We start from the raw sequence: 27591 nt of genomic DNA on the forward strand, positions 1-27591 counted from the left end.
AGCCCCAATGGTTCTGCATATAAAAGGCAAGGCTTTCGCCCTGGCTGGTGTGGCTCAGTGGTTAGCATGTCGTTCTGTGCACCGAAAGCTCTCAGATTCGATCCCGGGTCAGGGCATGTATGGGAGGCAACCGATGGATGTTTCTCTCTCACAGCGATGTTTCCCTTTCCCTCTCTCCTCCCCCTTCCTCTCTCTCTAGAATCAATGAGAACAAAAAGAGACAAAGCTTCCTTGAGGCCCCAGCTCCTGCCCCTCCCTCTCCATCCCGGGGCCTCCTTTCCTCCCGAACCGTACGCCCAGGACAGGCGAGGCCCCTCATGAACGAGCCCGCGGTGCCCTTTTGCAGAGGACACTGCTGTGGCGTGTGACATGCATGTTAACAACACTTGTCACGTGACTGTTAACTGAGCAGCTATTACACAGCTCAGCACCTGGCCTGGAGGGGAGGGGTGAAGCGTAAGGAGGGAGGGCGCCTTGAGCAAGTGCTGCCCGCCCCTTCCTGACCCTCCCAGGGCTCAGCTCTGTGCGGGATTCACAGGCCCCAGGACATGAGGCTGCAGCCCCTCTGGCTCCCTGGCCCAGGGAGGGGAGCCCCAGGGAGGGGGTCCCAGCACCCAGCCTCCCTGGATTCTCGGAGTCCCTCAGGCTCAAAGGCTGGGGTCAGCCGCTGACTCGTGAATAACAGTTGCAATAGCCACAGCGAAAGGATTACTTTTAATCCTCGGTAACGATCAAGCCATTATTATTTTCTCGGTGTTACAGATCAATCAGTCCATCCCCGGGCGCCGCACGCGGGGAAACTGCTAAACACACAGGCCTGGTGGTGCGGGGGAAGGGCTGGGCATCGGAATGGCGCTGGGGTGGGCAGTGTGGCTGCCTGTGTCCGGTCAGGCGTGAGGATGAGATGTGGGTGGAGGGCTGGGACCGCCCATGGGCAGGCCTGGGGAGCCCTGGGTGGGGATCAGAGCCTGGACCCGGGGGCCTTGGAGCACTGGCCTGGGTTCGAATCCTGCCTGACTTGCGTGAGCAGCTTCCTGCCCACAGTGTCCGTGTGTAAACTGGACCCACTCAGAGCGGGTCGATTCCTGGCAGCCCCGTTCCAATCCCCAGGGGCTGCCCGCAGGGAGTGCGCAGTTAACCCCATGATGGCGGAAGACAGTGCCTCTTCCTCGACCTCCCCACCCCACCCCTAGCAAGACCCCTAAGGGGTGGGTTCCTCTGTGCCCCTCCTTTGCCAGGTGAGGTGCCACAGGCCCGGCTCTGGGGAGGAAGTGGAGGCAGCACACGCAGGTGGACCAGCGTGTTGGACAGCGAACGCCCAGGGCAGCACCAGGCCTGGCGGGAGGGGCCTGGCTGCAGGACCCCTCACCTGCCCCTAGGTGGTTCCTTTGCTGTCCCCCAACCTTGGTGTCACTGGGCCCAGACCCTGGGTGGGGGTAGGCACTAGGGTGCCCCGCAGTCTCTGCCCTGCTCCAAAGTGCCGCCGCCCCACCCTGCTTCCCTCCTGCCCGCGGGCCCTGTGTTGGCTCTGTACTGTGCACTGATAGATACTAAATACAGATTTCCAATTTCCAGAGCTGTTATGGTCTAATGAGTAAATAATATACATATTTAAAACTGTCTAAAAACATATCTGCATAATTAAAATATCTGCATAATAATGAAGCAAGATGCAGCTTAGCAAGGAGGGAGCCTGAGCCCCAGGGCCGACAACAGGGGCAAGCGGGCAGGCGGGTGGGGGTCCCGGCCTAGCCGGCTCTCCTTCCTGCGGCCTTGGCCCGAGTGGGCATCTGTCCCTCTGTCCCGCCTGCTCCAAGCAGGTCCATCCAGAGTCAGGGACCAGGGAACCCCACTCGGCCCTGTCCTTGCACAGCCTGTAGCCTCTGGGTGGTGCCCGGCACAGGGCCTGCTACCTGAGTGGTGGCGACCTTGACCGCTACCACCCGTGGCATTCAACGTGCTCAGAGTTTGGGGGGGACAGCCTCACTCCCCACGGCCCGAGGGCAGCTCCTGTCCAGATCTCCCATTGTGCTGCGCCCCGAGGGTGGGGAGAAGGGCATTGGCATGGCCGAGTGCTGCCAGGACCCATGACTTGCACGTGGCAGGAGATGGAGATGCCAGTGGCTTTGCCTTCCTGTCAAGTGCACCGCCAACACCAGAGCCTCCTGGGCACAACCGGTACCCGGCCTTGCCCTCCTGCCCTCCGAGGTCCCTTCTATATATGTTATTTCAGAGAAGAAGGGAGAGGGAGAGAGAGAGACATCAATGATGAGAGAGAATCATGGATCGGCTGCCTCCTACACGCACCCCACTGGGGATCCAGCCCACAACCCAGGCATGTGCCCTGACTGGGAATGGAACCGTGACCTCCTGGTTCATAGGTCGACACTCAACCCCTGAGCCACGCCGGCCGGGCAGCGAGCTCTTCTTTATACCCGGGTGGCTCCTACGGCAATTCGGTCCCACTGCCCTGAGCTGGGGCTGCTGGAGCCGCCGTGGTGAGAGCTGCCTGGGAGGACACGTGCTGCGAGGAGCCCCTCCGCCAGGAGATGAATGTCCACGGAAGCAGAGCCGAGCCCCCATCTGCGAGGACGGCGGAGCCCCTCCGGCCGCCATGCCCCTTCCCGTGATGTTATTTTTATACTTTTCCCTAAAACACTGCCTGAGCGGGTCCTTCTCAACTCTATTAACATTAGGAACCTAATCAGTAATCAGGCAGCTCATAATTTTCTGATTAGCTCTGATTAGGCCCAACCTCGGGGGGAGAGGGAGTGGGACACTGCGATGTGCTCGATGGGGGACTGGCTCGCTGGGGCGGAGGGCAGAAGGAAAGAGCCCCAGGCCCCAGTGTCTTCTGTCCTGGGGGGGGGGGCGGGGAGCAGGGTCTTTCTGTGGTTGCACTGGGTGATGGGGTGCAGGGGTCAGGGAGCACTGGCAGCAGGGACGCCGGGCAGGTCAGGCCCAGACTTTCAGCACCATGGACAGAGCGGGAGGCTCGGTCTGGGCATCCACCTGGGTTCTGCACTGCCCAGGCCCCTCGGGGTCCCACTGCAGGCAGGGCTCCAGGGGGAGCCTTGGGTGATGGTGACAGTGACCGGGCTGGCCTGCTCAGGGCATGCAACGTGTGACCCTGACATGGAGCACTGGCCCCGGCCACTCTTACTGACTGCACCGCAGGCAGGGCCTGGCTTGAAAACTGTGGACTCAATGAGGCTGGGGCCCCACCGCACAGTGGGGGAGCCGAGACCTGGAGGGACCATTCGGGCAACAGTGCCAGTTAGGGGCAGAGCCTGGGCCTGTGCTGAGGCCTCCCAGGCCAGGGCCAGGCCTCCCTTCTGCCTGAGACCAGTTTGCCATCTTTGCAACACATGCTCAGGTGGCAGCTTCGTGCTGGCTCCGCAGACATCCTGGGCCTGCCAAGCAGGGACCCTGAGCCAGGGCCCGTCCGTAGCCCTGGCTGACTCAAGTCCCCACCCCTCAGCCCACCCATGGGCCTTCCCACAGGTGCAGACTCCTTGGGGCCACACCCTGGAGCCCAGTTCAGGTCAGGGGCAGCGTGGCCCTGCCCTGGCCCGGTCTGGATCACGGGTCACCACCTCTGGTTGAAAGCGACCATCCAGGTGACCTCTGATGAGATGCACAAGCTGCTGGTGGAGACGTGCCCAGCTAATGCCATGCAAATCGCACGGAGGCAATCAGCCTGACTCTAAGAGCTGCCCCACCGGCCGCAGGCTGCCTCATTGTCTTTTCTGTCAATTTGCATCTCATTACCCAGAAGGCTGTGCTCACTGGAGGTTAAAACAAAAAAAGGAATAAAGCAAACCCCACTGAGTCCTGCCTCCAGTGAGGGCAGAGCCCACGTGTGGGACAGGGCTGCCTGGTGGACGGCCCCATGAGGTTCCCTGCACAGGGAGCCCTGCCCCCCTATGGCCACTGTCACCATGGCCCCCACCAGCACCAGAATGTTACTCCCATCACCACCATCACCTCCATCGCCATCACTGATCCCCCAACCACCAACATTCCCATGACTGCCACCAATATTCCCATCCCCACTGCCAACATTTCTCCACCTCCACCACCATCACCACTGCCAACATCACTCCATCTCTACCTCCATCACCACTGCCAACACTGCTCCACCTCCACCACCATCCCCACTGCCAACATCACTCCATCTCTACCACCATCCCCACTGCCAACATCACTCCATCTCTACCTCCATCACCACTGCCAACACTGCTCCACCTCCACCACCATCCCCACTGCCAACATCACTCCATCTCTACCTCCATCACCACTGCCAACATCACTCCACCTCCACCACCATCCCCACTGCCAACACTGCTCCACCTCCACCACCATCCCCACTGCCAACACTGCTCCACCTCCACCACCATCCCCACTGCCAACATCACTCCATCTCTACCTCCATCACCACTGCCAACATCACTCCATCTCTACCTCCATCCCCACTGCCAACATCACTCCATCTCTACCTCCATCCCCACTGCCAACATCACTCCACCTCCACCACCATCCCCACTGCCAACATCACTCCATCTCTACCTCCATCACCACTGCCAACATCACTCCATCTCTACCTCCATCCCCACTGCCAACATCACTCCATCTCTACCTCCATCCCCACTGCCAACATCACTCCATCTCTACCTCCATCCCCACTGCCAACATCACTCCACCTCCACCACCATCCCCACTGCCAACATCACTCCATCTCTACCTCCATCCCCACTGCCAACATCACTCCACCTCCACCACCATCCCCACTGCCAACATCACTCCATCTCTACCTCCATCACCACTGCCAACATCACTCCACCTCCACCACCATCCCCACTGCCAACATCACTCCATCTCTACCTCCATCACCACTGCCAACACTGCTCCACCTCCACCACCATCCCCACTGCCAACACTGCTCCATCTCTACCTCCATCACCACTGCCAACATCACTCCATCTCCACCACCATCCCCACTGCCAACACTGCTCCACCTCCACCACCATCCCCACTGCCAACACTGCTCCATCTCTACCTCCATCACCACTGCCAACATCACTCCATCTCCACCACCATCACCACTGCCAACATCACTCCATCTCCACCACCATCACCACTGCCAACATCACTCCATCTCCACCACCATCCCCACTGCCAACACTGCTCCACCTCCACCACCATCCCCACTGCCAACACTGCTCCATCTCTACCTCCATCACCACTGCCAACATCACTCCATCTCCACCACCATCACCACTGCCAACATCACTCCATCTCCACCACCATCCCCACTGCCAACATCACTCCATCTCCACCTCCATCACCACTGCCAACACTGCTCCACCTCCACCACCATCCCCACTGCCAACATCACTCCATCTCTACCTCCATCACCACTGCCAACACTGCTCCACCTCCACCACCATCCCCACTGCCAACACTGCTCCACCTCCACCACCATCCCCACTGCCAACACTGCTCCACCTCCACCACCATCCCCACTGCCAACACTGCTCCATCTCCACCACCATCCCCACTGCCAACACTGCTCCATCTCCACCACCATCCCCACTGCCAACACTGCTCCACCTCCACCACCATCCCCACTGCCAACACTGCTCCATCTCCACCACCATCACCACTGCCAACATCACTCCACCTCCACCACCATCCCCACTGCCAACATCACTCCATCTCCACCACCATCCCCACTGCCAACATCACTCCATCTCTACCTCCATCACCACTGCCAACACTGCTCCACCTTCACCACCATCCCCACTGCCAACACTGCTCCATCTCTACCACCATCACCACTGCCAACACTGCTCCATCTCCACCACCATCCCCACTGCCAACACTGCTCCATCTCCACCACCATCCCCACTGCCAACATCACTCCATCTCCACCACCGTCACCACTGCCAACACTGCTCCATCTCCACCACCATCACCACTGCCAACATCACTCCATCTCCACCACCATCCCCACTGCCAACACTGCTCCATCTCCACCACCATCCCCACTGCCAACACTGCTCCATCTCCACCTCCATCCCCACTGCCAACACTGCTCCACCTCCACCTCCATCACCACTGCCAACACTGCTCCATCTCCACCACCATCCCCACTGCCAACACTGCTCCATCTCCACCACCATCCCCACTGCCAACACTGCTCCATCTCCACCACCATCGCCACTGCCAACATCACTCCATCTCCACCACCATCACCACTGCCAACACTGCTCCATCTCCACCACCATCCCCACTGCCAACACTGCTCCATCTCCACCACCATCCCCACTGCCAACACTGCTCCATCTCCACCACCATCCCCACTGCCAACATCACTCCATCTCCACCACCATCACCACTGCCAACATCACTCCATCTCCACCACCATCACCACTGCCAACATCACTCCATCTCCACCACCATCACCACTGCCAACACTGCTCCATCTCCACCACCATCACCACTGCCAACATCACTCCATCTCCACCACCATCACCACTGCCAACACTGCTCCATCTCCACCACCATCACCACTGCCAACATCACTCCATCTCCACCACCATCACCACTGCCAACACTGCTCCATCTCCACCACCATCACCACTGCCAACGCTGCTCCATCTCCATCACCATCACCACTGCCAACACTGCTCCATCTCCACCACCATCACCACTGCCAACGCTGCTCCATCTCCATCACCATCACCACTGCCAACACTGCTCCATCTCCACCACCATCACCACTGCCAACATCATTCCACCTCCACCACCATCACCACTGCCAACATCACTCCACCTCCACCACCATCCCCACTGCCAACATCACTCCACCTCCACCACCGTCACCACTGCCAACATCATTCCACCTCCACCACCATCACCACTGCCAACATCACTCCACCTCCACCACCATCCCCACTGCCAACATCACTCCACCTCCACCACCGTCACCACTGCCAACATCACTCCACCTCCACCACCGTCACCACTGCCAACATCATTCCATCTCCACCACCATCACCACTGCCAACATCACTCCACCTCCACCACCATCCCCACTGCCAACATCACTCCACCTCCACCACCGTCACCACTGCCAACATCATTCCACCTCCACCACCATCACCACTGCCAACATCACTCCACCTCCACCACCATCCCCACTGCCAACATCACTCCACCTCCACCACCGTCACCACTGCCAACATCATTCCATCTCCACCACCATCACCACTGCCAACATCACTCCACCTCCACCACCATCCCCACTGCCAACATCACTCCACCTCCACCACCGTCACCACTGCCAACATCATTCCACCTCCACCACCATCACCACTGCCAACATCACTCCACCTCCACCACCATCCCCACTGCCAACATCACTCCACCTCCACCACCGTCACCACTGCCAACATCACTCCACCTCCACCACCGTCACCACTGCCAACATCATTCCATCTCCACCACCATCACCACTGCCAACATCACTCCACCTCCACCACCGTCACCACTGCCAACATCATTCCACCTCCACCACCATCACCACTGCCAACATCACTCCATCTCCACCACCGTCACCACTGCCAACACTGCTCCACCTCCACCCTCCCTCCCACCCCCTTCACCACTATCCCCATCACTCCCGCCCCCTGTGACACCTGTGCTGGCACCTTGCGTCTCCTCACGGTCACTGCCATCACTGGCGGCCCATAACCCCTGCCTCTCCGAGGAAAGCCTGAAGAACAGGTGGAGACCACTCGCTCTTTACCGTTCTCTGCCCACCTCCTCCAGCATCGTCAGAAGGTGGGGAGCCCACACACGGAGACCTCATATTCGACACCCCAATCTGGCCAGGACACTGTGCTTGCAACTGGGTGTCTCTGGAAGGAAGCCCTCAAGGTCAGCAGAGGGTAGGGGTGCTCACCCACTCTGGCAGAGCCCCTGGGAGGGTGGGGCTCAGCTTACTCCCCCGATCAGCGGCCACAGCGCCCCCAGGGGGCACAGCCAGGAGCTGCGTGTGTGACATGGGTGACTGTGCTTGCCCCTCTCTGAACCTGATCACTTCATCTCTAAAATGAGGCTTCTGGCCCTGACCGGTTTGGCTCAGTGGATAGAGCATCAGCTTTTGGACTGAAAGGTCCCAGGTTTGATTCCTGTCAAGGGCATGTACCTTGGATGCGGGCACATCCCCAGTAGGGAGTGTGCAGGAGGCGGCTGATCAATGTTTCTCTCTCATCGATGTTTCTAACTCTCTATCCCTCTCCCTTCCTCTCTGTAAAAAATCAATAAAATATATTTTAAAAAATTAAAAAAATAAACAAAATGAGGCTTCTGGTAGTCCTGACCGCGCGAGGCTGCGTGGGGGTAAAGGCCCATAGTGGGAGGGACCATGCGTGGCCGCGTGGCCGAGCCTCTCCCACGGGACATCACGGTTCACACCTGGCTCCACACACGGTCCCTCTGAGCCCCACGAGGCCCTGATTGCTATTCCCATTCCACTGCCCAGGCTGAGATGGGGAGCTGAACCAGGAGGAAGCGGGGCCCGCCCCCCCCCCCCCCTTCCCATCACTCAGAGCGGGAGGCGGAGCCAGGTGGTTCCGCTCGGTGTCACTCTGCTGGGCGTGGATGTCGGGGACTCCACCCATCGCTGCCCACGGGCTTTGGTGGCAGCAGCACGGGCACCAACCCGGACACAACGTGGGGCACTGTCTGGCCCGGACTCGAAGCTGGGGGCCCGGGGCCGGGCGACAGGCAGACAAAGGCCTGGGGGCGGTGGGAACGCCCAGGGTGAAAGCCGCTCTGAGTCCTGGCTGTGTCCCGCGGCCGCCATCAGCCTGGGGAACTGGGTGGTTATGAGGAGTAAGGCGGCCGCCATCAGCCCGGGCACTGGGTGGTTATGAGGAGTAAGGCGGCCGCCATCAGCCCGGGCACTGGGTGGTTATGAGGAGTAAGGCGGCCGCCATCAGCCCGGGCACTGGGTGATTATGAGGAGTAGAGGCAGCCGCCATCAGCCCGGGCACTGGGTGGTTATGAGGAGTAGAGGCAGCCGCCATCAGCCCGGGCACTGGGTGGTTATGAGGAGTAAGGCGGCTGAGGGACAGCGGGAGCCTTGGTGGTGGCGGTAAGGCGTTTGTCAGTGGGACACGGGCTGCCAGGCGCTAATGGCTTCTGCTGGCTGCTGCCAAGTGAGAGGAGGCGGCCTGGCTCCTGCCCGGGCCCTGTGCCCACCCCACGCTGCACGGCTGCTCCATGACAGGCAGGGCCACCTGGGCCTCCCAGAGGCCTCGCAACGGCCACAGAGCCTTGGTGCCGGCGGGGGAGGGTGGGGCAGCAGCCACGTCACACATGGCCAACTATTTGGGGGCATCTCTGCCACCTCCCCCTCCATCTCTGACCCTCTCCCCTGGGACGAGGGTCTGGGAGTCTGTTCTCTAAAGCGCCATTTCCCGGGGAAGGGACCCCTGAATCCTCGCTGCTAAGCCCCCTGGGCCGGCTTTGGGTGGGAGAGAACCTAGTGATGGACGTGCAGGGGACTCAGACCTGTCCTGACTGGTGCTTTCATCTCTACTGGCCTCGACATTCCTCCCGGTGAAATGGGAAATGCCCCCTGCCCTCCCGTGCCCAGGGGGACGGCTGCGTCAGTGAGAAAACAGAACCCTGGCGTGCTGGCCACGTGGGCTCATCAGGGAGGGTCACTGAGAGAGTCGGGGGCCACCCAGGGGTGGGGGTGTGGGCCCTGGGGCTGCCTGAAGAGCACACTGCAAGGGAGGCCAGGCCTTGTCCGGGAAACACCCTCGGCCAGGTGCCCGGGGGGGCTTTGGGCAACGTGGTCCTGCCCCGGGAAGTGCACTGTGGAACTGGCCCCAGCCCAGGTCACTCAGACCTGCTGTCACAGGCCACCCCTGAGCCTCCCTCCTGCCCAGCCTGTTCATTCATCCCTGAGCGGCCCCTCCGAAGCAGGCCCCATCCCCCAACCCATTTTGCAGATGAGGAAACTGAGGCTCACAGCTCTGAGGGCGGGCGGGGGGTTGTCCCTGGGCCCCCCTGTGATCATGAGCCCTTTCTGAGGAGGAAGTGGGCCGTTGGCTGGCTGTGGAGCAGAGAGCACGGGAAGGGGGAACACCAAGGAGCTGGGAGAAGGACGCAGGGGGCAGGAGACCTGGGTGGGCCTGAGCCAAGCCTCAGCTTTACCGCGTGACCTTGCACTTGTCGTCCTAGTGACCTTGGACTGCTTGCTCCTTTCCCAGAGCAGAGGCTGAGGCCAGAGGGGTGGGTAGCCGCCCGCCCAGCAAGGTCACCCAGCGAGCTCCCCCTCCACCTGTGCTCACCGGGCTCTGCCTGGGACCCCGATGGCGTCAGAGCAGGGCCTGGGCGCTGCTGTGGGTGTGCATTCATCGGTGTGGAGCCTACTGGCCCTTGCGGGACAGCTGCGCTTGGCTTGCCTGGATCCGAGACTGCTGCCCGAGATGCGGGCCTGGAGGGGCGGACGGTCAGAGCAGGCCCATCCCCCAGAAGAGCAGACCGCTCGTCCTGGGCTGGGTGGGTGGGTGGGCCCCAAGGCCGTCCTTCCACGCCCGCCCAGCACGCAGAACTCCATGAGCCGTCCTCCTCTCACGCCAGCGGTGGCAAAACCACAGCTCGGCAGGAGGTGGGACTCCCCTAGGGTGGGTGTGAGCAGTGGGCCTGCTTCCCTTCCCTGAGCCACAGAGCCAGGTCTCTCTGGGGCCCGAGTGCTGGCCCAGCCTCAGCCCCCACGGCCCTCCAGGCCCCTGAGCCTCAGCCCACTGCTCTGCTTGGTCCAGGCCTGCCGGCCCATCCCAGGGCGGGCTCTGGCCATGGGGGCTCTCCCTCCCCAGCACGCAGGAGCCCGGTGTCCTCAGAGACCCCCATAGGAAAGGGGAGCAGCAGGGACCCTGCGATGGAGGCCTCTTAAGCCACTAGTGAGGGGGGCAGCCAGGCAGAACTGGTGGGGTCTTCAGCTGTAGAAGGAGGGGGGCGAGGAGGCCTCCTCCATCTGACTCTGTGGTCATAGCTCTGCAGTCCTGGGGGTGGAGGGCTTGGAGTTAGAGAAGGAGGTCGTGTGTGCATTCGCATTTGAATGTGACTCATGTACACACACGAGCACGAGAACACGTTGCAGGCGTGAGAAATCACATGCATGAGAACATGAGATCACGTGTGCATGGACATGCTTGCTAACACGTGCTCAGATGCACTCCAAATGGGGGTGGGTCCTCACCTACGTGTCCTGAACTCAGCTCCCCAGGCCCGGGCGGGGCACGCTGCTCCCTACAGCTGCTGGGGCGGGCGCTCGCTGGGCCTTGGGTCCTGGACCCGCAGCCCCGACCACCTGCCCTCGCAGGCCTGGCCCAGTGGCCTCTGTGGCACCACCTGCCTCATTTCCGCCTAGTGGTCCCCTCCTCAAACGAGCCCTCAATTTGTTCGCGGTTCAGCCCCCTCCCAGCCCTCCCTCTGCAGGCCGCCCCTTTGTTGTGCGTTATCTCACCCAATTACACCAGACGACGGAGTAAATGAAACGGTGACCTGGGCCCCTCTTCTTCTTTCTTCTTCTTTTTTTTAAATCCTCACCCGAGGATACTTTTTCCATTTAAAAAAAATTTTTTTTTAGAGAGAGTGGGAGGGGGAGAGAGAAAGAGAGGGACATCAATATGAGAGAGACACATCGATGGGTTGCTTCCTGCATGTGCCCCAACCAGGGCCAGGGATCGAACCTGCAACCGAAGTCCATGCCCTCAACCGGGAATTGTACCCGCGACCCTTCGGTGCGAGAGATCACACTCTAACCCCTGAGCCAAGCCGGCCAGGGCCCCTCTTCTCTCAAGAAACATGTTCGCGGCCTGTGCTGCCTGCAGGGACGCAAGATGAGTCAGACCCGGCCCCCCTCACAGTGCAGGGAGGGGCTTCCACTCTCCTCCATGCTCACCCCCCACCCACCCCGCAGTCGCAGTACAGCCAATGCCAAGCTACACACGCACTTGGACCCAGGACATCTGTGCACTGGTCCCCCCCGAACTGCCCACAGGCGCCTTCAGGATGGCAGGGATCACCCCTGGGGGCCCACAGTCCCCATGGGACCAACACAACCTTGGGGGCGAGGCTGGTGCTGCTGGCCACATTCCAGAAGAGGCTCAGAACACGCAGCTGAGCACCCAAGGCCGCAGACCTGGCGGGAGGAGGACACGGGGCCCACGCCTCCGTCTGTCCAGCGGCTGAGCCCAGGCCTGCAGCCCCGCGACTGGAATCGGCTGCACCCGTGTGACCAGCGAGCCCAGTGCTGCCGGCAGCTCCTGCCTGTCATCCCTGGCGAAGGCCAGCTGGGCATCGGAGGCCTGGGAGTAGGGACATTCTCAGAACTGGAACCAAGTGCCAGCTCCCAGACCCTGCTCCTCGTCACGTCTCGTCTCCTCTGATCAGAGCACAGAGCACTGGCTCTCCCTTTTCCCTTTGGCCACCAGGAGGCCCAGGGTCAACCTGGAGACTCAACTGGACCTGGTCCTGAGGTGGCGTGCCCTGGCCCTTCTGTCTCATCCTATTGTTCACAGTCTATGTTTTACTACATGAAGAGCTTCCCACTACTTTGCTGAATGACCCGGGGAATAAATCAAATGAATCAAATGAAACGGAACTCCTCACCCCACCCCATCTCTCCTCTCCCGCGGGTCTAGGAACACCGCACAGAGGCCAGGAGGCCGCAGTGCTCTGCGGGGTGTCAAGCCAGTTGCTCTCCCCAGCCTCAGTTTCCCCCTTCCTGTACCCCTGTCTTCGCCTCCCCGTCCCTCCGCTGCTCTGTGAGGCTAGACGGTCTGAGGGAGGCGGCAGGCCCTACTCTGAGCCATCACCAGCCAATGGGCAGGCCAGCATCTGGCAGGCACAGCCGTCTCCCTGGAAAACGAGACGCTTCTTATTGAGATAACGAATCGCTCCATTTAGATCCAAATTAACCTCCCCCAATTACCCCATTTTCTACCACATTTCACCAGATCCAAAGCCCCTCCTGCCCGCACACGTGCCCCGCCCTCCTCACTCCCACAGGGCCCGCCACTCCAACAGCCCCGGAAGGGCCGGAAGGGCCGGAGGGGCCGGAAGGGTGGGCAGTTGCACCCTCCCTCCAATGGCCACGTTTTTTCTTCCTTTTTGGGGGTGGGGGTGGGGGAGTGGGGAGCTTGATGCAGCTGCTGCTCTGAGGAGTGGGGTTTTACTTTATTTTTTTAGCTCACTCTTTGAAATAAGGATGCGAACCGGGATCAATTTTGATGACAGTGAAGTAAAAGGGGGAAAATAGTAGCAATTTTCTCTTCTGAACATGCCCTGTGTAATGGGAGGGTGTCACGGTGGAGCTCTACCCGGAGGAGAGAGAGGGTACGTGGTCAGTCAGAGGCACCGGCAGGATCTCAGCCCGGGGCGCTGGCCAACCCCTCCCCATTAGGATGGCTGCCAGGGCCCAGGGCTCGAGCCCAGGAGAGACCGGGGCCACAGGGCTCCCTGCCATCTTCCGGGGCTCAGCTGCTGTGGCCTGAGAGGCCACCCCCTCTGAGCAGGCCCTGGGGCACCCGCCTTGCCCACGCTCTGCTGGTCTCAGCCTGGATCCTAGAGCCGGACCCCGGGGATCGGTGCTGCTGAGGGTCATAAAATCCTGCCCAGATGCTGCCACCGCCGTTGTGTTAAACGAGGGAGCTGAGCTTTGGTTGGCTCGGAGCTGGTGGGGGTGGAGAAGCGTAAGGGCGGGGACACCGAGAATGGGGGAGTGAGGAGCTGCATCCTGAGCCGGCCGGGACTGGGACGGTCGGGGTATCTGGCCACTTGTCTTGGCTCAGGAAAGAGAGGCGGGGTGAGGAGGGGACAGCGGTGGGGCTGGGTCTCAGAGGACCCTGCAGGAGGAATTGTCCCTCAGCGTCAGTGACCTGGAGTCGGGCCTGGGCTGTGTGGGTCGGAGGCCTTCGCCCCGTCCTCAAGGGATGCTGGGCTCCCTGCCGGGGCTCGGAGGCACCTCGAAGGCCCTGAGCCGGATGGGCCGAAGGACAGGGGTCTGGCTGCCAGGGCCACACGCCCACCAGGGAACCCACTCCACAGTCCATTCTCCACGGTGCCCTTCAAAACTTGGGGGACCCACACCGAGGCGGTGTGCGCACTGGAAAGCCTTGCCCCCCCTTCTGAGGCCCAGGACAGACTGGAATCAGAGCCGTACCCCGAAGGCCCGAGCAGTTCTCACTGTAGACACGGCCAGTCACGCCAGGTAGACCCACAAACACAGCACAAGGTCACGTCAACCCCCCACTCGCCCACAAAGCCCACGGTTAGGAAGCCACGCAGCCACGGGCCCGAGCCAGCGCGCCCCCGCCTGGGGCTGGTCCTCACCCAGCCAGGACACCGCCCTGTGGAGCCTTTATCCTGCCGCCACTCACAGGCCATGGCCAGCGCCCAAGACCCCAGGTGACCTTCCAGAGTCCTCACTCAAGGTCAAGGCTGTGCAAGCAAGAGCAGGCCCCCTGCCCCCGCCAGGCCACTCCACCCAGCGAAACCCAAATGCCCCCGACCCGGGGAGGGGGGTGCAGCGGGCTGGCCCCTGGTCCCCGCGCCCTTCTGTCGGCAGATGCTGCCCGAAGCCGCGCCGCCACCACCCTCCCCTCCTCGCTGCGGCCGGGCCTCGGAAATAATTAGCAATTCTGCTCCACGCAACGCCGGCCCGATGGGGTAATAAACGCCAACATCTGTCAGAAGAGCGAGCTCCTATGGAATTGCCAAGAGAAACATTTTTCTCCTCATTCAATTCACATTTAAATCGAAAACAACCCCTTCCAGTCAGCGCCAGGCTGCGGCGTGGGGCTCCCGGAGCCCACAAGCTGTTCCGGGCCCTGCGAGAGGCTCGGCCGAGTGGCGATCAGTCACTCAAATTAACAAATCACTTTACTTAGAAATGAAGAGACTGGGTAAGTGACGGGTGGCGGCGGAGGAAGAGGGAAGGCAGCCGTCCGCCCTGCTGCTGTGTGTGCCATGGGGCGCCCTCATGCCCCCAGCAGAGGGTCCTCGGAGGAGCTCCCATCGGGGAGTCAGCGCTCCCACCTTCCTGACGACTGGTGTGGTCAGCAGCCTGGGAATCACGGTGCCCTTCTTGGTGGTAAACTGAGGCTCAATGAAATGAGGGAACCCTGCCACGCTGGCTCTTCCCCTAAAGCCGCCCCTCGGTCTGCAATTCCGACTCTGGGCTGCAGGAGGCGGGGTGTCCCTGGGACTGGACCTCAGGAGCCAGCACCTGACCTGGTGTCCCTGAGCCGAGCTCGGAATGCTAAAGGGTGTCCCAAAATTCACACAAGAAGTAATTTTGATAGAAAACACAGGTTTATAATTAAAAATTGTAAATTTTTTATTGATTCATAAAGTATCCAGTATAGGGTTATGTATGGAATAGCACATCGGGTAAATGGCCTCCACGGCTTTGCTGGCACAGACGCAAAGCCGTGGTCTTCATTCGTCTTCATTGTCCCTGCTCCTGGGCCATCATTGGTACTTGGTCATGCTTATCAAATTGAAGGGATTGACATCAAAGGGCAACAGATATTAGAATCGGATTCAATAAACCAAGTAAAATTAGGCTTTTATTTTTTGCTGTTGCTGTTGTTAATGCTCACGCAAAATTCAAATCTTGCGTGAATTTTGGGACACCCTTTACATGTGAGAGGCACTGTGACCCAGAGGTGACCTTGAGGCCCATGACACAGCCTGGGCTGCATCTCCCCTGATAAGTGACCCTGAGGGACACCTCCCCACCCTGAGACGGGTGGCTGCAGGTGACCCCGAGGCTGTGGCAGCTGACAGCCCCCTCCCAGGAACACCGGGCCTTCCTACCAGGCGAGGGGCACGTGCTGTGGCCCCTGTGAGTGGTTCTGTGGGACAGGGAGACCCCGCGCGCAGAGAGCTGGCGCTGTTCCTCAAAGCTGGTGGTGACAGCCAGGGCGGGGCCCTCAGAGATGGTGTCCCCCCCCCCCCCCCCCCCCCCAGCAGAGCCAGGAAGCCAGGAGGTGACGGTGCAGGGGGCAGCCAGGCCCCGCTTCCTCTGGGCCCCCAAGGAGACCAGGAAGGCCTGACCTCCACTCCTGCCCGCTGGCCCCTCCTCCTCCCCCTCCTTCTAAGAGGAAAGTCACCGGGAAGCAGACCTCAGAGGGAGGAAGGAGAGCGTTTTTAATTCAAAGTCAGAGAATTCACGTCTCAAGGGAGGTGAAGCAAGAAAAGGCGGGGAGACAGGGAGGCCGTGAGGGGGGCCGGGAAAGAAGGGCGCACTGCTGAAGGCTCTGAGCCCATCCCTCCAGCTCCAGGGGCCATGGCTGCAGGTTTGAGCCTCTGACGGCTCTCTGTGCAGATGGGGCCTGGCAGCCTCTACTTTCCCAACCGGGCAATGGGTGGGAGGGGAGCGGGGTGCTCAGCAGTGTGGCTCCCTCAGCTGCTCCCTCTGCCCGGCCCCACCTCCTGCTCCCAGGGAGGAGGAGGAGGCCTGGGGCCCTGTGGCTACAGCTGTCGTGCTTGGTCAGGGTCAAGGCCAGGGCCACATGTGACCCATTGGGGGGCTCCACATGTGCCCTGTCCACAGTCCACTGTCCCCTTTACTGCTGGACCAGGCCCTGTGTGAGGTGGGTGGTGGGAGGGCAGCCCACCCACTATGAGACCTATCCATTGGCAGATACAGTGAAGGCCGTTGGGGTTCCCACTGTCCAGCTGTTCGCTGCACACCTGGCTATAGGCTCGGCCCATCATGCACGGCCACCTGGGCCGAGCAGAGGCCACCCGCACCCTGCCTGCTCACCCCAGCCTGCCGACCATGCGCATGCGCCCCAGGGGCAATGCCACTGACCGGCTCACTAGTCTGAGCCCAGCTTTGGCCTAAGTCCCGGGGTATGTGCAGGTGGGCAGAGGTACTCCCGGGGCAGGGCTGGGGCAGGTCGGCACCATCTCTCCTCCTGCCACCCTCAGGCCCTGCCCCCCGACCGCCCCCTGCTCAGGAGACCCTGGGCTGGGATGTGTGCATGTGTCGGTCATGGGGGAGGCCTCGTGTGCCCGGGGTGGGGCCAGAGCAGACCCCTGAGGTGGTCTCATGCCCAGAAATCTCCCTCCACTCCACCCCTCCTACCCTTTCCTGGGAAAAGGAAAAATCGAGGGGGAATATGACAGATGCAGTATTTTGCAAAATGAGCTAATTGCATGGCAGTCACACAGGGAGATGAGATTAGCAGGAGAATATTTGATGGAGGAAGCCGAGGCGTGCACATGGTGCTGGGAAAAGGCCACGCTCCTTCTGGGAGGCACATTCCTTCCCTCCAGCCTCAGCCTCCGCGCTTCCCGGTCCCTGGGGTCCGTTCCATGAAACCCCAAAGTGAGGTCCGTGCCAGGGACCCTCCCAAGCCCCCGCCTCGCAACAGCGATAACCCCGGCACATGCGTGTCTACGAGCGGCCGAGTCTCAGCGAGGACGACCTCTCGGCAACCCGGCACTCCCGCCAGGCGGATGCTCACGGCCCCACTTTACAGACAAACAGACTCGGAGAAAGGACATCGCCAGGCGAGGCCGCGCTCATGTCTCAGTGCTGAGCTGAGACCACACCTGGCCTTCGCCTCTGCTTTAATTTTAATTTTCTTGTTAATCCTCCCCCGAGGATTTTTTCCCCGCTGATTTTTAGAGTGGACGGGAGGGAGGCGGGGGTAGAAAGAGAAAGAGAGAGAGAGCAAGCCTGACTGGGGGTGGGCGCTGGGGGGTGGGAAGGGGGAGATGGGAGGGCAGGGATTGAGCCTACAACCCAGGCACGTGCCCTGACCTCTCGGTGTGCAGGCCAATACTCTAACCACTAAGCAACACCAGCCACAGCTGGCCTTCTGTCCCTTGACCCAGTTGCCTGGTCCCTGCCCCAGGCCTCTGCCTCCTGGGTGAGCCACCCCCACAGGCTCATTTCTGGAAAACCTACCAATGAAGTGGGTGGGAGTCTCATTCCAGAGTAAACAGGATTAGAGGCCCCGCCACGCGGACGACTGCTCTGGTCCCTAAGCGGTGGGACAGCCTTGGCTAAAGGTGGGGCCCTGGGTTCCCTCCAGGCTTGGCTCTGTTCCCATCTGTCTGTGAAGCCACCCCTCAACCCAGCCACCAGCCACCAGCCACCAGCCACCAGCAAAAGCTACCTGTGTCCCTCCGAGGGCTGTGGCTCCGCCCGCCCCCCGCCCCCAGCCCCTGCCTGCACAGCTCACACCCGATGTCAGCTTGCCGGCTCAGGCCCCGTGAGTCCCCCTGGAGTGCTGTCCACTGCCCTGACCCCATCTGCTGCCCGCCTGGCCATCTGCCCGACCACTCGGGCTCCTCTCCTGGGACTGCTGGACTTGATGACCGCGAACACTGGGAGCCGGGGGCGGGGGGGGCGGCCAGGGCTGGGACCGGGAGTCAAAGGGGTTCTGCATAGGGGGTGGGGGGAGCCCCAAGCTTAGCCTTCAAAGGCCTGAAGGCCGCTTCTGCCCGGAAGTTCCCGAGCTGGGCCGAGTGGAGACTGTGGACCCTCCTGACCCAGCTCCCTGCCGGGGGCTGCCCTGGCTGGTTCCAGACAGCTGCCCAGCCCGGCCTGGCAGTCCTGTGGGTGGACGGGTGGGTCACAGGCTGGAGCTGCCCGACCCGGCGGCTGGCGGCGGGGGCCTGACACCTCCGCTATCTCGATAACTGGGCTCCAGCTGGTGTTGACACAGCAAACACGCTGCGGTTCCCATTCGCCCGGGCGGAGAGTGGGCAAACACAGGAAGGCTGCACAAAGGGCCCGCGGCGTGACCAGCCTCCCAACACGCCCGCCGCCTGTGCCAGAGGCAGGAAGCGCCCCGGCCCGGACAGCGGGGCCCGCAGAGGTGGGAGCTGGGCACGGACCCCGGCAAGGCCTCCAGAGGGGGGCGGGCTGGCGTGAGGTCCTAGGAGCCCCGGGTTGGCCCACTCGCCAGGTGGGGCTTGGGGGCTCATCTCGTCCACGGGGCCCGTCCCCGGTGATACCCCACCAGCATCCCGTCCTGAGTGGGGGTCTCCCAGGCCTGGGCTAAGCTCTGATGACAGATCTGTGAGGCTACGCTTGTCCCTACTGCACAGGAAGGGAACCTGAGGCCCAGGGCAGAGCGAGGGTGCGGCATAGCAGTGGGTGAGCCCCCAGTTCTTGGCATCTTCTTCCTCTGAGCCTGGTCCTGGGCACCCTGTGCCACGGTGCTCCTCTCGGAGGCGACTCATGCATGGCCAGAGGTTCTTTGGGGGCAGCACAAGGTCATGACCGGGAGGACTGTGGTCAGAGGCGAGATCTCAGACTCCAAGGAACAGCGTCGGCAGAGCCAGGCCAGCAGGCAAGCCCCTCCATCACCACATGCATGTGCAGGCTGACACACAGGCACACAGGCTGACATGCATGTGCAGGCAGATACACAGGCACACAGGCTGACACGCAGGCTGACACATGTGTACAGGCAGACACGCAGGCACACAGGCAGACACGCAGGATGACACACATGTACAGGCAGACACGCAGGCACACAGGCTGACACGCAGGCTGACACACATGTACAGGCTGACACACAGGCTGACATGCATGTGCAGGCAGACACGCAGGCCCGCAGGCTGGCACGCAGGCTGACACTCCTTGGGCCCTCTCCCTCGCTCACTCTCCTCTCCCTGGATAGATCTCAAGCACCGCACCCCCTCCCCCCCCAGGCCTGGTCACTATCCCCGGCTCCCACCCTGGCTCCACATGTGGCGTGGGTCCCATCCCCATCGCCTTGAGCGGACTGCACTCCCCAGCGGCAGGGCCCCCCCGATCTGTGCCCGCTCCCTGCACCTGCTCACCTGGTACAGGGCTTACATGCCAGGTGCTCGGCGCCAGGAGACGGTCTGAGGGCAGGACAGGCCCCTGTGGCCCCTGGTACCCGCGATGAGCCAGGCCCACTCCTCCAGGAAACTCGGGGCCGTCTGGGTGAGCGCCGCGCCCGGGGCTGGCCGGCCCTCAGCTGTGGGCTCTTCCCATCGCCCTGCGCCCTGCCCAAGGCTAGGTGCATGCCCTGTGCCCTCCCACCGGCCCCGGGGGCTCGCTGCTCCCCGAGCGCCGTAGCAACAGTGGAGGCCTTGCTTGCTGTGTATTCTAAGCCACAGAAATGGGGTGAGAAGGGTGACTGGCTGCCCCCGGGCTGCCTGCACGGGGATGTGCAGCTGCCTCCCCAGGACGCAGGTGGTGAGCCCTGCCCCTGGCCTCTGTCCCCTCTGCATCCCTCTCCCACGCAGGGGACACAGGGACCTACAGGCGGCACCTGCCGGGGGCCCCTCCACAGCCCACAGCATTCGAGTCACTTCCGCTCACCCTCGCTCTAGGCTCAGGCTTGGTGCCTTCCTTCTCTCCCTTCGCCACCTTCGGAAATTCCCCCCACCTTCCCAGGCTAGCTCTACCACCTCCTCCAGGCCGGCTCCTTGGACTTGCCCCTCCCGTGTCACCTGCTCTGCGCAGTGGGACCCCATGGCTGCCCAGCCTGTCTCCTTGACGTCTGGGGTCCTGGAGGACAGGACTAGCCAGGCCACCTGCTGGCCCTACCTTAGGTACACCCCCCTCCCCCAGCCCTCACGCGCGAGGATTTCAGAACAAAGGGCCAGACACTATTAAGATTCAATTAAATTTCTCACTTCTCTGATCCTAAATTAGGCTGGTCTGTCCCTGTGGCACCTGCAGGCCCTTTTCCTCGGCCTCCCAGCACCTGCCCCCACTGCTGGGAGGACCCCCAGGAAGGAGACAGCCTCCCTCGGTGCCCGCTTCTCTGGGGAGTGGAGTCCAGCGTCTCCTCCGCCTCCTCCGGGCTCAGCGTTCACGTCTCCATTGGGCTGATCCCCTCGCCCATGTCCTAGATTCCCCCTCCCGCGGCGGGCAGCGCAGGCCCATGGCTCCCAGCTGCCTCTGTCGCCCCCTTTGACCCGCCACCCTCTTCAGGGTCCCCAGTGGCTTCCCGAGGTCCTGCCCTGGGGCCTCACGGGTGCGCTGCCCTCTCCTGGCAGACGCAACCCTGGCTTCTGTCCCAGCCGGCAGGCTCTGCTTCCTCCAGATTCCTGGGCGATCTGGGAGGGGCTGGGCGGCCTCGTCCAAGTGAGACTGTGCCTCCCAGCGCGTGCAGACTGGCTCCACACGAGGGCAGGCGGGCGGTGGAGAGGTTTGCTGGGACTGAGGGCACTGCCAGGGCAGGCACCTGGCATCCTGAGCAGAACCACGGGCAGCAGGCTCAGAGGCCGTTCTGGGGGTGAGGCCTGGGCCTGGGGCACTTCAGCCCGGTGCCCGTCCCCCACGAGGCGGGCGATGCTGTCAGGGCAAGCAGGGTGCTGAGCTTCCCCCTGACCCTTCCCCTGACCTTCAGCCACTGGGGAGAACTCAGCAGGGTGGGGGGTGGGGGGGCTGAACCCCCCCAGGCTTTGTGGGCCTCACGGACATTGGCCCCTAGGCCCCTAGACCAGGGGTTCCCAAACTTATTTGGCCTACCGCCCCCTTTCCAGAAAAAATATTACTCAGTGCCCCCTGGAAATTAATTTTTTTTAAATTTTAATAGCAATTAAACAGAAAGATATATGTATTAATGTTTCTACCTTTTTCGTAAAATATAGTAAAGAAAGGTGTAAATTAGAAACATTGAAGTTTGAAATTATGAAACTATTTATTGAACTCAGAATAGAAAGGTAATACAAAAAAAGTTAAAACAAATGCACCTGTGGCCATCACCGCCCCCCTGGATCGCTGCAGCGCCCACCAGGGGGCGGTAGCGCCCACTTTGGGAATCACTGCCCTAGACCTTCCTTTGGCCGGTGGGAGCTCAGGAGCCACCACAGCGCCTCTGACCCCTCCTGCGGCCCCGCACCTGCGAGGAGGAGCCAGGAGAGACCCAGCCCCGACTCACAGCCCCGCCTTTCCCCAGGCCCCCAGACAGCCAGGCCCCCCTTTCCCCAGGCCCCTAGACAGAGCCAGGCCCCGCTGAGCACCACTAGCTCAGGCAGGTGGGGGAGGAGGAGGGGATCACGTGTTTCTTCTGAGGATCTTTCGGCCCACCCCCTGCCCTAGCCACACTTCACACCACACCCCGCGTCCTAGCCACGCCCACACACCTGGACCCCCACCAACCACGCCCACACACCTGGGCCCCCCCCAACCACGCCCACACACCTGGGCCCCCACCAACCACGCCCACACACCTGGGCCCCCCACTAACCACGCCCACACACCTGGGCCCCCACACCTGGGCCCCCACACACCACGCCCCTAAACACAACACACCCACCTGCCCTGCCTCCCTCTTCCTTCCCAGGACCCAGCTCCCTGCCCTGCCAGCACAGCCTAGAGGCCTTCCAGGGGTCCCTGGGCTCTTGTCTCCTGGGAGGCGGTCCCACACTCAGTCCCCAGTGGCTGGGAGCAGCATGTCTGCCTACAGCTCACACGACGCCCAGGACCCTCGGGTGTGTGGGGAGTGGACGGCAGTTCCCCTCCCTTCTGCACGCATGCGGCCACCTCCTCCAAGGAGCTAGCTCCCCCGACCCCGATCTGGGGGGTCGCTCTAGCACCTCATGCTGGGGTCTCTCCTGAGCGCTCACCCCCCCCCCCAAGTCCCTCCTTGCTCACTTGCTGGCCTCTCCTTGCGGGGTGGTCCCCAGGGCTCCCCACCACAGGCACTCACAGGGCCCCCTCACTAATTCCCACTCCCCCTCCCCGTCCCTGGCAGTGGCACCTCGCCAGGAGCAGCACTGTTTGGGTGAGGGGAGACAATTAGCCGAAACGCCGCAATCAGGGAGAGCAGGCTGCCGGCCCTCGAGCCCACACAAGCGCCTAATTGGCCCCACGTGCGCGCCTCCTGTCTCGAGCGGGAAAGTGGAAGGTCAAGATCTCTCAATGTTCAGAATGGAGGGCGGCAGCAGCCACTGCCAGCCCCACAGAGACACCTTTTAATTGCCCGGAGGCGGGTGGGCAGAGGCAGCTGGCGCCCGTCTGTCCACCGTCGCTGTACCTCTCAGAGCGAGAACGCAGGGCCGCAGCCTCGGTGTAACCGTGTAACCGTAACGTTTAAGAGGCTCCTGCTGGGTGACACCATGGCTCTTGTCCTCCTGATCTGCTTGTCCAACCCCCATCACGAAGGCATCGGTGGCCGCCAGCTGCCTCAATGCCTAGCTTTCCCCCCAAATCTTTGCCGCCGCCTCCAGGCAGCCCTGAGCTCACCATTGCCCCTGGGACTGAAGGGACCGTCCTCCCGCTGGGGCCGCCCCAGCCCGTCAGCCCCTCACCGTCCATTAGACCAGTGGTTCTCAGCCAGGGGCCATCGCCCGCAGGGACATCTGGCCACATCTGGAGACGTTTTTGGCTGTTACACCCGGGGGCGTGGCACACTGCTGGCACCCAGTGGGGTGCTGCCTACGTCCTACACGGCACCGAGCAGCCGCACACGGACGTACCTGCTCCAATGCCAGCGATACCAACACTGAGACACCTGGGAGGCGAAGCCTGAGAGAGAGCAGCGAGGGGGTGGGGGGCGGGCAGACGTCCCCCTCCTGACAGGCACTGCCCGCCCCCCGAGCCTTGGCCCCTGGCTCACTCCCGCTCCTCTGAGCACCCAGCCCAGAGCCAGTTCCTGAACAGACCCGGTCACGCTGCCAACAGAGCATCCGTTTAATTGGGTTAAGTGGCCATTAGCGGCAAAAGCAGGGCGCTGCGTGCGGAAGGGTTTTTAATTTTACTCTTTAAATGATGCTCGCTCCCCAGAGAGGCCGCTGACGGTGGGAACACTGCCCACTGGCGCCCCCAGTACCAGGGCCGCAGCAGCACCCCGTGTCCCGTCCACCGGGGCCTTGTGGGGGTGCGCAGGGAGGGGGAGCTCAGTGTCTTGTCTCCATTGATGGTTCCTGGAGCTGTGAGACCAAGGAAGGAACTGCGGGGGCAGGGACGGGCCCAAGGTCACTGGGTCATCACAGGAGAGACCAGAACCCCACCTCCCTGGGGACAGCAAATGCCATGTGGCCACTGGTGGCAGCACCGAGGAGGGCAGAGAAGGGGGGAGGGGAGTGGGCGGGGGCAGGAGCCCAGCTGCCTGGCTCTAACGCCTGCTGTGCTGGGAGACCTGGGCCAATGGCTGAACAGTCTGGGGCCCAGTTTCCTCAGATGTAAAATGGGAATAAGAGGAGTAGCTCTTGGCTGGTAGGGAGGGTGAGGGGCGATCTGGCATGTTCCAGCTCAGCTCAGGCCGGGCACGTGGCAGGCACGCCGACGGAGGCCGGCAATCACGGGGAGGAATTAATTCTGCCATTTCGGGGGAACGCCCCAGGCTCTGAATCTACACAGAACCATCTGCGGAGCGTGAAACATACCGAGGCCCAGCCCCACCCCGCAGAGTCTGATGTAGCGGGTTGGGCTGGGGCCTGGGCATCTGGGTTTAAAAGCTCCTCAGAGGCTCCAGCGTTCCAGCCGGGTCCCAAACGCTGCGTGGAGGCCAAGGTACAAAGCCACAGCCTCAGGAAGGTCCTGGCCTGGGGCGACGGGCAGAGCTGAGGTGGGACGTGGGCGTGGGAGGAAGGGCAGAGCTTAAGGCCGAGGTCTCCAGTCCTCTCCACCGCCCCTGGCTTGTCTGAGGCTGGAGGTGAAAGCCCCCCTCGAGAGCAGACTTCTCACGGCCACCGATGTCCCCCAGACCTGCTCTGGCCCTGGGCGTCCCCTTCTCCACGAACCAAGCCCACCGGGCCGCACGACCTTGGCCTCGGCCTCCACAGGAGCCTGGAATGCCCCGCACTGGGGTCACTCCTCACCTTATCCAAGTCAGTGCCTCTCTCACGGCCTCTCCTCTGATCCCATCCACGCAGCAGAGGTGCCAGGGATGGTGCCAAAGGCGGCACAACCTTCAGGACACTGTTCTCACCGTGGCCTTTAGAAATGATGGCTCCTGGAGCTGTGGGACCAGAAGCACGGGGCAGGGATGGTCTCATGTCCCCATTTTACAGAGGGGAAAACTAAGGCCAGGGCTGGGCCTGGAATGAGAGCTCCACCAGGGCGCCCCAGCGCCGGCCTGCACACAGTAGGCCATCAGTGAATGGAGGAGGACTACAACCATGAAGCGATGACCTTCCTGAAAGAGGGGCTGGGTGCCAAGGCCCCAGCTGGGAGGAGAGGAGAGTTCTAGTGGGGTCCAACTCTGTTCCCAATCTGCTATAAGAGGCAGACATCTCTCTCCCCTCCTGGGACTCAACAGTCGGGCCCGGGCTCAAAGGCCCCATCTCCCGGAGGCAGGGGTTCCTAGCGAGGACCCCTCGTGTCTCCGAAGCCGAGGCCCCAGCAGGTCTCCCAGACCCGGGGCTGCCGGCTGCCCGTGCGGCAAAGCCCTGACCGCCGCCTCCCGCCCGACTCGTGGCCCATAAACCACCTGTGCAGCTTGGAGCCGCTCGTTACCAACGCTGATTGTCCCTGATTAGCTGAGACAACGACCTCCTGTCCTGCAGGACCCACATTAACATTCCAGACCAGGGCAAGAGGATTGACAACGGACGGACGACTGGATGGGGCCCAGGGAGAGAGGAACAATGAGGGGGAGCTGCGGGGGCCCAGACCCCCAACACCCCTCCCTCCGTGTGCACTCGGGCCACAAACAAACGTGGGAAAGGCGAAAAGGGCCAGGCCTTGGGGAAAAGCAAATTCAAACATCATTAAGGCCGAAGCGCATCTTGAACAAGGAAGACCCAGGAGGGAGGAGGGAGGCCCTCCCCTTCCTCTGGGACACGGGCAGCCGCCAGGGGGCGCTGCAGGGGACGTCGCCTGCCGGGAGAGGGCTGGGAAGGGAGGGCTGGGGGCTCCCTGCTCATCTCGGGGAGAATGTGGGCAGTGGAGGGCCTGCCTCAGGGTCCTAGTGACCTGGGTTCAAGTCCTGGCTCTGCCACACCCTGACCCGGTGCACGGCACCCCCGAGTTTCAGGGTCCGCTCTGGGAAGTGGGCGTCCCTCACGGGGTTGCTGTGAGGAGGACCAGTGACACTCAGCCCACCACTGAGTGTCTTTTCCTATCGCCGTCCCCACTGAGAATCACCTGCATTTAGTGCCACTTGCACAGGCCGCGGCCTGGGCTGCGGAGGGAGAGGAAAGGGTACTGAGCCCTGGCCTGCCTCTCGGGGCCGGGCCTGTGGGTCTGCAGTGGGTGGGGGGCTCCCCCTGGTCCATGATCCAGGTCACACAGGGGCAGGCAGGGGACCCAGCTCCTGGGGGAGGAGGGGTCCTGGCTTTCTCCTGGGGCGGGATGTGGTGGGGTTCAGGCTGGGTGGCAGCCCTGAACTTGGCCCCGCCAGGACCCTGGCCCGAGCCTGGGCACGGCTTGCGTGGGCTGGCTCACTGAGTGTGTTTGTTTAAAGAGCTTTATTGATATGTAATTCACAGACCATACAATTCACCCACAAACAACACAAGTGGTTTTCTAGCATATTCAGAGAGCTGTGACCACGACTACACTGAGTTTAGAACATTTCCATCACCCCAACAAGAAACCTGGGCCCACTAGCAGACACCCCTGTCCCCGCCCCTCCAGCCCCAGGCAACCACTGATGAGCTCTCTGAGTCCACGGATTCCCTGTTCCAGGCGTTTCACAGAAAGGGGATCGCACGCCAGGTGGTCTTTCGAGACTGGCTTCTCTCACTTAGTTTAATCGCGCAGCGGTTCTCAACCCTCTGGCCCTTTAAATACAGCTCCTCATGTTGTGACCCAACCATAAAATTATTTTCGTTGCTACTTCATAACTGTAATGTTGCTACTGTTATGAATCATAATGTAAATATCTGAGATGCAGGATGGTCTTAGGCGACCCCTGTGAAAGGGTCGTTCGTCCGCCAAAGGGGTCGAGACCCACAGGTTGAGAACTGCTGGTTTAATGCTTCCAAGTTCGTGCCCAGTGTCTCGGTGTCAGTACTACTCCCCTCCCCTGTTTTGTTGTTACTCCTCACCCGAGGATATTTTTCCCATTGATTTTTTAGAGAGAGTGGAAGGGAGGGAGAGTGAGAGAAACATCAATGTGAGAGAGACACATAGATTGGCTGCTTCCTACATGTGGCTCAGACCAGGTATGTGGGTGCCCTTGACCAGGAATTGAACCCATGACCCTTCTGTGCTCAGGCCCAATGCTCTAACCACTGAGCACACCAGCCAGAGCTGTACATCCCTCCTCCTTATTGGACTGGTCTCTGAACAGGCCGGGGCGGCTGCAGCTGTGCCTCTGATCTGGGGGCCACTTGGACCCCTTCCTCATTTACTGTGTGACCTGCAGCTCCAGAAGCCCCTCCCAGCTGCTGCCCTGGGCTCGGCCAGCTCTGGACAGCGGGTCAGGGGCAGGGGGGCCCAGCCGGCTCTCACCTCATAGAACCGCTGTGCTTGGAGCCCAGAGGCCCGACCCGACCGCTCTGAGTCTAGAGGGGAGACCGAGGCCCCGTCAAAGCCGTGGGCAAGCAGAGGCCCTGACGCCTGGCGTCACGTGGCCACAGCTTTCTCCTGGGGCTTTCACG

The 27591-nt window shown here is 61.8% G+C and overlaps 1 protein-coding gene across 7 annotated transcripts in view; it reads right to left on the bottom strand.

Moving 5' to 3' along the window:
• CACNA2D2 (calcium voltage-gated channel auxiliary subunit alpha2delta 2) overlaps positions 1 to 27591 on the bottom strand; it is a 112021-nt gene that overhangs the window by 29165 nt on the left and 55265 nt on the right. The window lies entirely within an intron of this gene.

This window comes from Myotis yumanensis, unplaced genomic scaffold (genome assembly GCF_028538775.1).
Source record: "Myotis yumanensis isolate MYYU_CA2020_CCGP unplaced genomic scaffold, mMyoYum1.0.hap1 SCAF_14, whole genome shotgun sequence".
NCBI classification, from domain to species: domain Eukaryota; kingdom Metazoa; phylum Chordata; class Mammalia; order Chiroptera; family Vespertilionidae; genus Myotis; species Myotis yumanensis.